The 14665-nt window shown below is 49.9% G+C and overlaps 1 protein-coding gene across 1 annotated transcript in view; it reads right to left on the minus strand.

The window, feature by feature from the left end:
• Positions 1-14665, minus strand: part of ZMIZ1 (zinc finger, MIZ-type containing 1) — a 118727-nt gene that overhangs the window by 68975 nt on the left and 35087 nt on the right. The gene's annotated exons all lie outside the window — the stretch shown is intronic.

Here is a 14665-nt window from a genome sequence, read left to right on the forward strand (position 1 = left end):
GCCCGCCACCGCCGCCGCCGCCGTCCGGCTACCGCACCGCACACATCAATTATTCATCGCCCGTCTCCAGCTTCCCAGGCGAAGCCAATCACAGGCGGAGGCTCCACTAATGGGGCCGCCGCCGAGGAGGCAGCCAGCCGCGCGCCCAGGCGCAAGCGACAGCCCTCGGGGACGGAGATGGGCTGGGGCCCACGGGGGGCGGAGGTTCCCGGGGCACGCCGGCGAAACTTCCCACGGCCCGCGCGCGCGGTCCTGCAGGCCCGACCACCCACCCTGCGTGTGCCCGCGTGTGGCCGGGGGCCTGGAGGCTGGGCGCGCCGCGTGGGGGAGGGGAGGGAGGAGGAGGAGCGCGCGAGGAAGATGAAAGGCGACCAGACCTGTCTCGGCGTCTCCAGGGAGCCCCGGCTCGTGCGCGCCCTCCGCCGAGGCCCCGCGCACCCGCCGCCGCCGCACTCACTCGCACGCGCAGCCCGCCGGCCGGCCACTTGGCTGGAGGGAGCGCTGGCGAATATGAATTGGAGGCAGCTCACATTTCAAACTTGAACGCAGGGGTGGTGCTGGTGCACGCCGCCGCGAGCAAACGCACGACCTGAGGAGTGGCGCTGCAGCCTCGGGGCGGGGGCGGCGACCAAGCCCGTCCCTCCCCCGCCGAGGAGATTAATTGGAAGCCACACTTGTGCGAGGCTCCCCGAGCGCTGTTGCCCCAGGGGCCTCTGGGAAGGCTGCGAAAGACTTGGGGTGCCTCCTGCCCCGGAGGGAATCCGCCGGAGTGGTCATGCTAATGAGGGTCCTCGGTCGAGAGGGGTGGAGAGCGGAGAGGGTGGAGGCGGCCTCTGGCGGGTGTTGGGAAGCCTTGAGGGCGGGGCAGGTCTGGGGACCTCTGCTGATGACCTCTGCCTAAAGAAAAGAGTAGGGGGCGGAAGGGGCTGCTACCTGGCAGCTGCCTTGACACAGGACCCCTGCAGGGCCCTCGGGATTCCCCAAGCGGGAGGGGGGTGCGGAGGCCGCCTGCTTACTAACGAGGCGGCAGCCTGACTTGGGGAGTTACTGTGCCCCCACCCTCCCCGGAGCCGGCTCTGAGCAGGAGCCTCACCCCGCCCCGGGAGCTCTGCCTTCCTGGCTGCATCCTGTGGTCGCAGCAGCCTCTTACTTCCAGCCTGCCTGGTGCAAGGACACCCACCTCTGAGCCACACCCCCTTCTCTCTTGCGTGGGCATTTCCTTATAGCCATCACTCACGTAAGATGACCTACACGAACCGGCACCCCCCCCCCCCCCCCCCCCCGCCCATCTGTCAGTGAAACGTAATTGAACGGTGACCTAGCAGCCCTGAGACAATTAGGAAGGTATATCGCCGCGCTTCACCTCCAAGGAAAGGTAGCCAGGGTATTTAAAATGGTTCTCTATTGGACTGCCCTACTCTGCCCCCCTGGCCGCCACAGGAAACAGACTTGTCAGCCTAAGCCGTGGCTCACCCAGGAACCTTCCCGTCTGTCCTGCTGTCTGCCCTGGAAGTGGCTGAGACAAATCACTTATCTAGACGTTATGTTCTTGCTCCTTGTTTGACATAAATCGTTAGCAGGCTCTAATCCCACCCACTGCCACTTGAAATATCACTTTCAGGGATGGCATTTGGAAATGCGGTTGTCATGGGCTTCCCTCTGAGGAGCTGGCTAAATGGATTAATTCATACTTCATAACTTGCTGCCTTTTGGACAAGATGTAGCTCCCTGCTAGAGAGATTAATTGGCACCCTCCCCTGCTGGGCCAACCCTGGGGCAGCCTGGGAAGCAGGACTTCCTCTCAGGTTCTGTAGAAACTCCAGTCTCATCTAGAGAGGTCTTCCTGACTGGTCACCTTATCCTGGGAGATGACAGCTTTCTTGGGCGTTGTCATTTAGGCCCTGGGACATCTCTGTGGCCCTGAATTCCCAAACAGGCCCACAGGGGCTTGGGAGCCTAAGAGAGCTCTCCCCTACTCGGTGAAGGGACTCCCACTGTCTCAGTTTGCTAGGCCTAAACCCTCACTGCAAAGTCCGGGTGATCTCTAGAACTGTGTTCACCTACTGCCACCCAGATGGAAACGACTTACCTTTCCGAGCACTTAGGTGACTGTCCCCGAGACTCCATTTCTTCTCTTGATCAGGACTCTAGGCAAATTTAGGTCTGGAACCATGATTATCCAGAATTCAAATATTTAAGATTTCTAATAACCGGAACACCCTCCCCCTTCTACCCCAGTTCTGTCCAAGTTCATAACATCCGTCTGCCTTTAAAGCCTTCTGAGTCTACTAGAGACACGGATGCGAGAGACTTCAAGGTTCAGGCCTCAAAAAGCCCGGGATGTGCCAGTGTCAGGCAGCCCCAGGCCAGGTTCCGAGTTCAGAAACGCCCAGGCACCTGCCCTTCCAGACTGAGCTGGAGGAACTGGGCAGAGCTCTACACCAGATGGAAGGCTACAGGCCTGGGATTTATTAACAAGAAAGATCTTTTCCACTCTGCCCACCCTGGGGTCTGACAGGGCCGCTCCTACTCTTATTTAAGACATTTCAAATCTGGGACCCACTGCTCTTAAGTTTCCTCAGGTAACAAACAAAAAGTAAATACATCTTCACTAGCAGATTTCTGTAATTAGGGAAACAAATGGTTTTCACCATTGAGTCCTCTGTTAGAGCTTGGGTTTTCACACGGTAATTTAAAGGCATCCTCAGTTGCCTTCAAGCCACTCTTGGGCCCACTTGGCTTGCAAACTCTTGTTGGTACTACATCGCCAGTGTACCTGGACATTTGAACCAGCCCTGCCTTCAGAAGAGCTTCTTCTCACTACTCCACCAACTCCACTTCAGAAACTTGCAAAGATTTGCTTAACTGCCCAGGACGGAGGGTACCTCCCTCAGGGCGCCTGCTTTGATAAGGAATGACAGGAAAGGGCTGGGGACAAAGGCTCTTTCTGCCACCAAAGCTCCAATTCACTGCAGCAGCTATCTCAGGGACCCTGTGAGGGAGGCCCGCTGGAGAGCGACTTGGAGGGGGTGAGAAAGGGTTAGTAGCACCCATGTGGTCTCCAGGGTTCCCAAAATCCTCTGCCTTGGGCTGCAGCAAGGAGAGGAGGCACCAGAGAGTTAGAGAGGACTCTTTGTCCAGCTGGGAGGGCTGGGGTCCTGGAGGTGGCAGGGTAGGTGCCTGGAGTCCCCACGTCACCTGGGGGGGCTGGCTGAGTTGCCTTTCAGAACCTTTGGAATCTGTCTCAGTCCTGACCAGCAAAAAGAAAAAGAGCTGCTTAGCTTGGATGCAAGTCACTCAGAGGTCAAAAGTGGCTCTGCCTCAGGCTGCAGGCCCTGGGTGGAGTCACCTTGGTGTGTGGCTGTGGTGGGGGAGACCTAGGTCCTCCAGCCACTGAGAGGGGCAGGCATACAGATGTCACACCAGCTCAGGGAATCCATGAATTGGCCCTCTTGGGCCCTCAATCCTGAGTCTTCTCAGGCAAGGTAGGCTGACTCAGTGGAGCTAAACAAGGCTCCTAGTGACTGTGATGGTGATGGCGGCTCTGCAGCTCTGTCACGCAGAGGGGAGAAGGAGGTTGGCAGGGAGGTCTGAGCCCTGTGAGGGGTCGGGCCCAAAGACAAGTCCTGATCTGGTCACATTCTCACACTTGGTCATCAGGATCCAGGGCAGGGGCTCAGGGTGGCATCCACTAAACACAGATACTGGGGTGACCATGGAACAGCTCTCCTTGGCGAGTTAAATGGTCAGAAAGGCAGTGGGAGTCACTGAGGGGGCCCACCTCTGAGGGCCAGGGCCCAGCCCCTCAGGTCTGTGTCCTGCTTTTCCTTTACCTCCTTCACCCTAGCCAATCTCTCACTTCATTACAGGGTTGACAGAGCAAGGGTCTCCTGGCCGGTGCTGACATCTAGCACCTTGCCACGAGACGTGGCCCCACCCAGTCCGGGCCTGTCTCCTCTAGCCCATGACAACTCTAGCACTGAGTTACTGAGCGCGTACTGTGCAGCTGGCATGGCTTTGTCACTTTCCAGGCCTGTAAGCTCACCAGCAGTCCCCAGAGCAGTGTGCACACTACCACCTTACAGGCGAGGCTGTCCACACAGAGCTTTAGACAACTTGCCAGTCTGGCTCCAAAGTTAGTGCTTGTCACCATCCTAACTATTCCTAAGAGGGAACCCCAAGACCCAGAGGAGGAGAGGGTGCCCGCCCAAGGTCACACAGCCACTAAGAATTGACAAGTGCCCCCATTCTTGTTCTTTGTAACACACCACATTACAGAGACGGAAATGTTTTCCTTTGTGGGGTCCTTTTTCTGTGTTTAGTGTCTGTGTAATTACAAGTATCCACCTAACATTTAGGGGAGGCTGAAGGTGTATCTAATGGGGTCTAGATGGAGCACGAGACCCCCATGACTCAAAAATCCTTGTCACTGCTCTTCTAGGTTAACTCCACAGGGCCACTCATCCTAGATCCGGGCTGCACTCTCGAACCCCTAGCCCCATAATCACTTCATCAAGAAAACAAAACCTGCCCATGCCCCATGCCTGCACCTCTGGGAAGTCCTCCTTGGGGGGTTCTGGGGATGCAGGAAAGCCAGCCTGAAGGAGAAGAGAGGATTCTGGGGACACGTGAGACCTGAGTACAAGGCGGTCATTCAGGTGGCTTGATCTGGGAGCTGCCGGCCCTCTACCTGCATGGCTGGGCAGGAGGCTGGGCACCAGGCTGTCTGCTCATGCCACCAGGATGCCACAACAGCTCTCAGATAACAGGGTGCCTGTGAGGACAGATGGACATCATGCTCCTGGGCAGAAAGGCTGGCAGGCCTGAGCTGGTGCTCAGCTCTAGGGCTAGAGTGGAGACAAGAGGAAACCATACTCCCTCACTGGAGGGAGAGGAGGGAAGGGGCCTGGATTCAGAGCCTGAAGCTAAGAGAACAAGCGCTGACTGGCTGTGTGACTCTGAACAAGTGGTCTTTCTACCTCAGGCTCCTCCTCTGTAAAATGGGGTAGAGGTGCTCTAACTTAAGGCCTCAGGGAGCACCGAAGGAGATTCCATCAATAAGTAAGTCAGAGCATGTCAGTCCTCTGCTTAAAATGCTTTCTAGTGATTTTGAGCTTAGTGTGAAATCCAAAGGCTTCACAGTCAGGGCCTGGTTTGTGAACATGTTCCATTCTTGTCTGACTTTTTGAGTTTAAGAAGTTAAGAGACTCTTCATGTCTAACATTAGTAAAAAAGTTAGCCTTAGTGTAGAGTATGTTATCTCCTTCCTCCTGAGATGCAATCCACTCAGAGCAGACCCTCCACTGGGATTCTGAGGCTGTAAATCACACAGGAGGAAGCTGCCCACCCTTCTCCCACTGAGATGCTGCTGGACTTAAACTGGGGAGGTATGGTCTTTGAGTTAGCACAGCTTCCTCCAAATTAGGCCACCAGAGCACATACTATATGTCATTATGTACCACTGAGTCAGAACCAATTCATACGTGACCCTCCAGGGGGCTTTCAGTGCCCATCTTTATCCCATGGAGGAGCTGACCAATTCAAAGAGTGCCTCAGAGTGTGCGGCCCAACTCAGCCACTAGAGCTCATACAGTCCATGTTGCTGTGAGCAGTCCAGAAGGAATTGGCTCCTAGCTGACCTTCCAGTAGGTCTTCGGAGGCTTCAAACTACATGAGAGATTGCCCACTTTTCTCTTATGGAGGTACTAGTGGATTCAAACTGCATGTCTTCAGGTTAGCAGGCCAACTCTTTACCACTTGGCCACCAGAGCTCCCTCATATATAGTATTTTGGTACATCAAAAGAAAACAAAACAAAACAATGTCCAAGTACACAAAATCATCTCTAACATATTGTTACTGTTGTAATGTCCCACCGAGTCAGAATCAACTCATAGTTGACCCTCCAGTGGGTTTTCAGAAGCTGTAAACTGCACAGGAGGAGATTTCCCAGCTTTCTCCCAAAGAGCATCTGGTGGATTTGAACTGCCTTTAGGTTGGTAACATAACTCTTTACCACTAGGCCACTGGAACTGAATAATAATAATAACAATGATGATGATGATGTTTGACTGCATGTTTGCACAGTAGCACCTGCTTATTATTAATGAGCCATTATATAGACCTAAAATTTTTAATACATTAGGCTTGGTTGTAACTTGAGGCTGTTCATAACCCAGGTGTTCATAAGCCTGCATTACAATTGTTGTTGATTTTGTTATGTGCCATCAAGTCAACCACATTTCATAGCAACCGTCGGGACAACAGATCTGAAACTTATCCTATCCAGTGCCATGCGCATCCTCTCTGATATATTTGGGACATCATTACAGTCACTGTGTCAGTCCATGTTGTTGAGGGCTGTCCTCTCTCGTGCTCACCTTTCCAAGCATGATGCCCTTTTCCAAGGCCTGGACCTTCCTAACAAGATGCCTAAAATATGTAATATGAAGCTTCACCATCCTTGTCGCCATAGAGCACCCTGCTTGCACTTTCTCCAACACATTTTTTGTTTGTTCTTTTGGCAGTCCATGGGATATTTAGAATGGCCCATGACCCGGTCTCCTGCCACCTCCCCAGCCTCATTCATTTTTACCAGTCACCCCGTTTACTCTGCTTCAGCTTTGCTGTGCTTCCTGGGCAAACCAATCAGATGCGGCCTCAGATGAGTCTTCCCTAGACACACTGTCCCAAAAGGCAACCCTCCTGCCACTTCATCTGACCCTTCCTTCCGGCTCTGCTTTCTCCTTAGCACTAAAGACTGGTGAGCATTCTGTGTGTTTTAATTATTGATCTTGTTTAACACCGGCCTCCCTCTCTGGAATGCAAGCTTCATGTCAACAGGGATTTTAGTCTGTTTTGTACATGTTGTATCGACAGAACCTTAAACAAGCCAGGCATGTACTTGATAAATATTTACTGTATGAATGAATGCATGCATATTGGAGAAGTATAGCTCAAAAAGCCTGTGGCACCCTGGCAGGGGCCCACTACCCAGAGACCAGGCCTGGACTCAGTGCCTGGGAGAACGTGGGCTGTATCCCAGGTGGAGGGCGCCTGTTCAGACAGGAAGCTCGGGCTGCTTAACAAAGGGGCTGCTGGAGGTGGTGGGGCGCTCACCACCCAGGCCGCTAATGAATCTCTTCTCATTGATTTCTGGAGTCGCCTTTGAAGAGAAGGGACAGCAAAGGCGGCTCAAATGTCTGTGCCTCAGCAGTCCTGGGGTTTGATTGCTTCTCCCAGGGCACAGCTTTGACAGGGGGCTTCGGGATGGCCCAAGATTGGACTGACATGCGCTCCCGGAGGTTGGAAATGCAATTTCCCTTCCTGCTGGAGCTGTCTGTTGGTCTGTCTGCCTGACTGTCTCCACACCTCCCTGTCTGGGAGCTGAATTTCACTCCTGATCCTTCCTAGACCTCACAGGCAGGCGGCTAGGAGGACCTGATCTATTTTGCACAAGAAGTAAATGAGCTTCAGATTTGGGAGGGGTTGAGGCCACACACACACTTCGGCATGAAGTAGGGGTGCCCAGGACTGGAGTACTGGCTGGCCTGCTACCATCTGACCCTTATGGGCCCCCAGGAGTCCCCTTCACCTCTGTGACCTACCATTCCCTGCAGACTCTGCAGATCCCCAAGTGGAATCACTAATTCATTCCACATTGTTGTGAAAAGGCCTTGTATCAATTTCCAAATGAAGGGGGAAGCAGACTCAGAGAGGGTTTCCTCAAAACACAGTGAGAGACAGTGACAGGCCCTCAAACCAAAGCCCTCAGCTCATTCTCAGCCCTGCGTCGTCTCTCCCAGCACTGTGCTCCAACCAGTGCAGACCCTCCAAATTATGAGGGCTTCCTGTTCTAAAGGGCTCTTGCTAATCAATCACCCCTCTGCCTATCAGCCTGAGATATGAACTATGAGCTGTGGTGTTCAAGTGAGGAGAGTTCACCCCAGGGGTTCCTTCTGTCCTAGTGGGGCTGGGGGTCAGGCCCAGATCTTCCCATCCTGTTCTTCATTCACAGCGGGAATCACAGACATGCAAAAACAGACATGCAATTTGGGCCCAAAAGAACCAAAATGCTTTTGACAATTGTGGGTTCCTTGCCACCTGAGGGGTGTAAGCTGAGGCTCCCACTCTGGGAGGCCTATGCAGACGCCCTTCATGCATTAGGGTACAGCAAGAGGTCCACGGAGAAGAAGGGCAGCTGAGAAGCATGCCCAGCACCTCAATGTGATCTAGGGTAGCAACATAAACGAGTGCATCAAGTGTCCAAGCTTTGCCAAGTTTGTCAAGAATCCTATATCACTTCTGGCCTGCTCTCTCAGCTATTCTGTCAGAACACTTTCGCAGGGTCCCTACGTCCACCAGGACCCATGATCCTAGCCCACAGTAGCCCAAAAGAACAGGCTGCTTGCTCCCCCCACACCCCTGGTGTAGTCACAGGTGTCCCCCACCCTCAGGGCTCTGGACGTGAGCAGACAGGCAAGAATGTTTGGCTGGGGAAAATCAAGGGTGGCCGCCAGGGCAGGGCAAAGAGTAGGAGGCCTGATGTTGAAATCAGGATCTGCAGAGCTGGGCAGGTTCCTTGGCCCCAAGGCTAAGTCCCCAGTGAGAGAGCTTCTGTCTGCAAAGAGGGGTGGTGATGGTGATAGGGCTTGCCCATTCTGGGACACAGCTTTCCCTCCTGGTGACTATGTCTGATGCAGATGCTTTAATGTCTGGGGCACCAGCTCCTGAAGTCGGGCTGGGAAGCCCCAAGCAGTGACATTACTCTCAGTTACCCTTGGAACAGACTGGAGTAGGTATGCAGGCAGGTAAGGTGCCTAGACTATGCACAATACTGTTAAAGAAGCCGATTCTAAAACAGCAAACACACACACACACACACACACACACACACAAATAAAACAGCAAACACATTAAGACCCCATTTTTATAAAATTACTTGCAGTTTATCTGTAAGCATATCACTTTGGATAGATGAGAAGCTCTGGGGAGAAGGGCTTCCACACCCCCCCCCGCCACTGTTCCAATCTCTGGTGGCTTCGTACCTGGAATAGTGCATGCTCAACAAATATTTGTTGCATGAATAATGGATATTCATCAAGTAATCAACAGAGATTCCAGCTATTGTTACCTTCTTTCTCATTTTCTGTATGCCTTGATTGTTATACAATTAGTAGGTTTCATTTTCTGATCAAGAGGGGGGGAAAACCACCATAAAAATACTTTTACTCTGTAATTAAATCAATACAAAGTAAAGACTTGTTTTCCTTGAAAGGTGCCTTGCAACATCTCTAGAAGCAATAACCCAAGACGAGCCGACCAGGGAATCAATCGTTCCATCATCCACCCTCTCCCTCCTCACAGGGCAGCATTCCACCCCTCCCCGAACACTGCAGGGGCAGCTCTGCTGTCCTATCATAAGCCAGACAACAATAGTCTCCTGTTTGGGCAGATGCAAAAGTCTCTGAGCTATTCTTTCTGTCTATGGCCCTGAGTGCCCCTCTAGCTGTTGAAGGTTTCTGAAAGCAAATGTGACCATGTCACCCCCGTATCTAAAACCTTCCAAGACTCCCCAGTGCTGTGAGGATCAAGTCAAAGCTCCTTAGGTTGGTATTTAAGGACTTATATGATGTGAGAGGTCTCATGCCTGCTCACTCTTGACCTGGGTTCCCTCCCCTCTGGTTGCCTCCGGGAAGTCCTGCCACCACTGCTCAGGACATATCTAATCCCTGCTCACCCAGCTTTACTGCAGGGGATGACCTTTTCAAAGACCCACATGCCAGAGTAGATGCCAGCCTGCAGCCAAGAGGGGAAACTCACAAATCCACCCACCTACCTATGAACCTGGCAGCCTTTTCAAGCTCCTCCAGTGAAGTTCAAATATGGGGTTAGCCCTGAACTAGTAGGAAAAGAAAATTCCACCCTTGAGATCTCATCCATGCTGTAGTTTGGGGCCAAGCAGTGCTGCCTCTTCCCTGCCTCGGTTTCCCCTGCTGAGATGCCATGTATCCTAAGATATACAACAGAGAGGAGACATAGCCATCCTGGGAACCAAGCCAGCAAGTTCCTGCTGCTCCCCCTCAGTAAGGGGAGCCACGTCCCCCCTCGGGCCCCAGACAGACTTGGGAGTGTGGTGTGTAATTGAATTTGGCCTAATTATCTAATTATACCGAGGAACAACCAGTACTGACAGAGGCCTCGATGTCAGGGGTGGTTTGGAGGCCAGGAGCCAGGACAGCCTCAAGATAGGCAAACTCGACATAGGACCAGGACTAGGCATCAGATCCCTTCATGTTCCATAATCTCTGATGACTGGAACTCTGTAGGGCAGGGACATTGCTCCATTCTACAGATAAGAAAACTGAGGCTCTAAGGGAAGCATTTTGCTTAGGGACAGCAAGTCAGTAGCAGCAGAGATTTGAATGTGAATTCCTCTGCACTTAGGGCCTTTGCTCATGCTGTTCTGTACACCTGCAATACTTCTCCGCCTCTTCCCTTGCCCCTTCTCTCTGGAGCCTCCAAACAAGTGCCATTTCCTGGAAAATGCCCTCCACAAGTCCTTTGTCCAGCCTCAAACTGATTACACTATAATTATATCATTGTCCGAGAAACCCTTTCTTTTCAGTCTGTCTTTACCATCAGATCCTTACTCCTGACAGGTGAGGACCATGTCAGCCTCCCTCACCTGTGTCCCTGGCCACACAGGGCCTGGGATACTGTGGTACTTAATGGTCACTGCATGCATACTAATCTAAATTTCTGTACTTTCCCCGGACAGCCTGTTGGCTCTGGAGCCTTGGGGGTGAGAGTGTCACCTGTGAAGTGAAGTAGGGCTCAGGGTGGACTGAGTGGCCCAGAGGCCCAGGGGCTGGGTGCTCCTGCAGCAAGGGCACATCCTACCTTCACCTCACCGAGCCCAGGAAACGAGCAGATGAGCTCCTGGTGATGCCGTGCATAGAGGCTGCAGGTCTCAGGTGGCATCACCAGGACTTCCTGCTCCGGGGATCCTGGCCTCTCCACCTCCCTCTGCTCTTGTTCCATGACAGAATGCATGGGTAGGACTAACTTTCAGAGGGGCAAGAGTTTAATCCAGAGAGAAGTATGTGAAATGTTGCCACTTCAAGTCGAGTAATGATGAACCCTCCCTACAGAAAGCTGGAGATTTTTGAGGGGCCCAGTTGATAACTCACAGCAATGCCTCTCGGGGGTTTAAAGGCACTGGTGGCTCAAAGGGAGAAAGACTCCAATCTCCTCCAGTGGGATTTACAGCCATGGGCACTCAGTGGCGGGTCAGCTATGAGCAGGCTCTCATGAAGCAGCTGCCCACTCAGGGAGTTCACGAGGCATCCAGGTCTCCTCTCACTCATCACCTGCTCGGCCAGCCATGAAGACTTCAGGGGAGGTGGATCCCAAGTGTGCAGGGTCTGCAGTTGAAGGGTCTGACCCTCCCTTACTAGCTGCAAGCCCCTGAGCAAGTTAATTGACCTTTCTGAGTCCCAGCCTCTTAATATTTTTATAAAGATAAAATGAAAAGATATGTCTGTGGCACATGGCAAGGATTCAATGAAAACTTAACTCTTTAACTGCTTAGTCAGAGCAGCAGAAAGCAGTAGTAACAGCAGCGGACAGAAAAAGTATGAGGAGCTGTAGTAATTGCAGTTGTAGTGAAAATAATAGTGCTAGCAACACCAATTGTTATTATTGGGTGCCATTGAGTCAAGTATGACCCAGAGCAACCCTATGGAACAATAGATCTGGATCCTGTCCTACCCTGTGCCATCCTCACACTTCCTGACACATTATAACTCACTGTAGCAGTCAGTATATCAATCTACCTGGTTGAGGGTCGTCTTCTTCCTCGCTGATCCTCCAACTTTCTGAGCACACATCCCTCTCCAAGGAATAGGCCTTCTTAGCAACATGCCTGAAGTATGGTATGTGAGATGAGGCCTCATCATCTTTGCCTCCAAATGTGTTTATTCTTTTGGCCATCCATGGGGTGTTCAGTATTCTTCTCCAACATTGGAGCTCAAAGGTATCAATTCTTCTCTGTCATCTTTATTCATTGTCCAGCTCTCAGATATATAGCAAGTGACTGGAAATACCACTGCCTGAATCAGACTCACCTTAGTCCTCAAACTAACATCATTAACACCTCAATAATTTGGAGAGGTCCCTAACTGCAGACTTTTCTAACTAATTGCAATGCATCTCCTTATTTCTTAACAGCAGGTATCAAGGGTATTGATTGTGGATACAGGTAACATGAAGTTGTTAACAGTTTCAATCTTTTCTCCATCTATCATGATGTTGTTTATTGGTCCAGTGGTAAGAATCTTTGTTTTCTTTTTTTTTAAATATTTCTTTTTTTAAAAAAAATAATTTTAATGAGCATTTACAGAGATTTTGGATTTCCATTCATTCATTGCTGCACTTCTCCTCAGCCCAGCCCTCCGCACCGCCCCCCCTACCCCCCAGTTCGCTCCTTTCTTTCAAAAGTAAAAGAAACACTCCTTCCCCGGTACACAATCCCCTCACACCCCTCCTACCGCCCTAAGTACATTCCACTATGAAATCTTAATTGTGGACTCTTGTGATAACCATAATACCCTATCATACATCGCTTTTAAATTATTTACTCCCTCATCTGTTTCAGTGCAGTATACGCAATTTATCCAGTTTTTCTCAGTCTTACCCCAACCCTGATTTTAAAATATATCCATTCTCCAAGAGGAGTTTATGAAAATGGAGAGAACATTGCCATTTTTTTACTTAAATTTCTCCAGTAGTTTTGTACAAAATTTGAAATAAAATTCCAATTTCTTACTGTCATCTCAATATGCTGCATGCTACTTGTCAGCTTCAAATGGTGCTAGCACTCCTTTGAATTCACTATGGTTTACTATTTAGATCACCTTAGACTTCTTTCTTTTCCTCAAAGCATCAAGCACATTTAAAATTAAAGAGCTCAAAAACTAGTCCTTTATTTCATCCAAATAATTATGTTGTTTGGGGATAAATATGTCATAAATAGAATGTTCTGTCTCATGTATTTTGGACCTGTTGCTAAGAGAGAGGCTATTGCTGACAAAGGGCGTCATACTTGGGAAGGCCGGTCAGCAAAGAAGATGAAGATCCTCAATGAGATGGATTGATAGAGACTCTGCAGCAATATACTTAACTGTGTCGAAGATGATAAAAATGATACAGAATAGACAGAGTTCATAGGGTTGCTATGAGTCATCAATAACAATAATAGTAACAATTTCAACAGAAATTAGTCACCTCAACCCTACTCCCCTGACCTCAACATATTGTACTTATAGTTCTAGTATTTAAAAGTTCTCTGAATTATAGATAGATAGATAGATGTAATGCTTGTTTACTTAATCATTGTCTGACCTTCCTCCTCTTATTAGAACATCTACCTTATTTGTGTTATTCACTATCTCCAGGATCTATGTGCAACATGATAAAAAATGGTAAGTACCTCATACAAATTATTCTAAGTAAAGTACAAAGGTAAATCCTGGGGATATAAAAGTCTCTGTTCCTAATTTGCAACCTGCATATTTTTCCCCATTTCCTCAGTGTCTTTAGCAGTGTATACCAATGTACAAACTAATCTAAAGTGTAAATTAATGTATAAAATAGAAAATTACATAAGAACAACAACTCAATTCATACAAGCAGGAGCTGTATCCTACTCAGAGCTGACTCTTTTGGGTTCCTGAGGCACTAAATTCCATGGGAGAGCGTTGCACATCTTTTTTTCCTCAGAGAAGCTGGTGGATTCAAACCACCAGGGTCTGGTGCTTAGTTTAGCAGTGCAACTCCCTGTAGACTATACCACCAGAACGTCATTATCTCAGTAATTTAGCATAACAACTTTGGTTTATGTTTTGTTGTTTATGTTTAGCATGAACAACTTTCATGGAAAACCTGATATTAACCAGAGAAGCTGTTCCTCCGACTAGTGGCTCAGACATCCAGATTACCTGAATTTTATAACACCATCCTTTGCTTAAAGAGGTGATACACTAGCACTTAACATTTGACTTAGGAGTGAACTAATTTACCTCTGTTCAATTTGCATTGATTGGTACTACTCCCATGTCCTGATATAACTGCTTGGGAGACAGACTAACAAAGAATCACATAGGGAAGCATATTTTTCCAGCTGTACAGTCTCTGCTATCATAGTCATAAATTATAGGCTCCCTGGTGGCACAGTGGTTAAATGCTTGCTGCTAATGGGTAATTCTACTGGCTTCAAGGGAGAAGATACAGCAACCTACTGTCTAAATCAATGTAAAGATTGTTGTTGTTATTATATGCCGCCAAGTCTCTTGCAACTCAAAGCAACCCTATCTACAATAGCCCTAAACCCTGCTTTATCCTGTGCCAATCACACTGCCTCTAACACACCCATCCTGATTACCCCAGTCACTGAATCAATCCATCTCATAGAGGGGTCTTCCCCTCCTGCGGTGTCCCTCCACCTTCCCAAGCATGATGTCCCCCTCCAAGGACCTCTCCCTCCTTACAACATGTCCAAAGTATGTCAGATGAAGGCCCAGAATCCTTGCCTCCAAAGAGCAGCCTGGCTTAACCTTCTCCAGCATGAATCTGTTTGTTTCCTTGGCAGTCCATGGTACATTCAA

Source organism: Elephantulus edwardii, unplaced genomic scaffold, assembly GCF_000299155.1.
Source record: "Elephantulus edwardii isolate Elephantulus edwardi_28Jun2011 unplaced genomic scaffold, EleEdw1.0 scaffold00058, whole genome shotgun sequence".
NCBI lineage: Eukaryota > Metazoa > Chordata > Mammalia > Macroscelidea > Macroscelididae > Elephantulus > Elephantulus edwardii.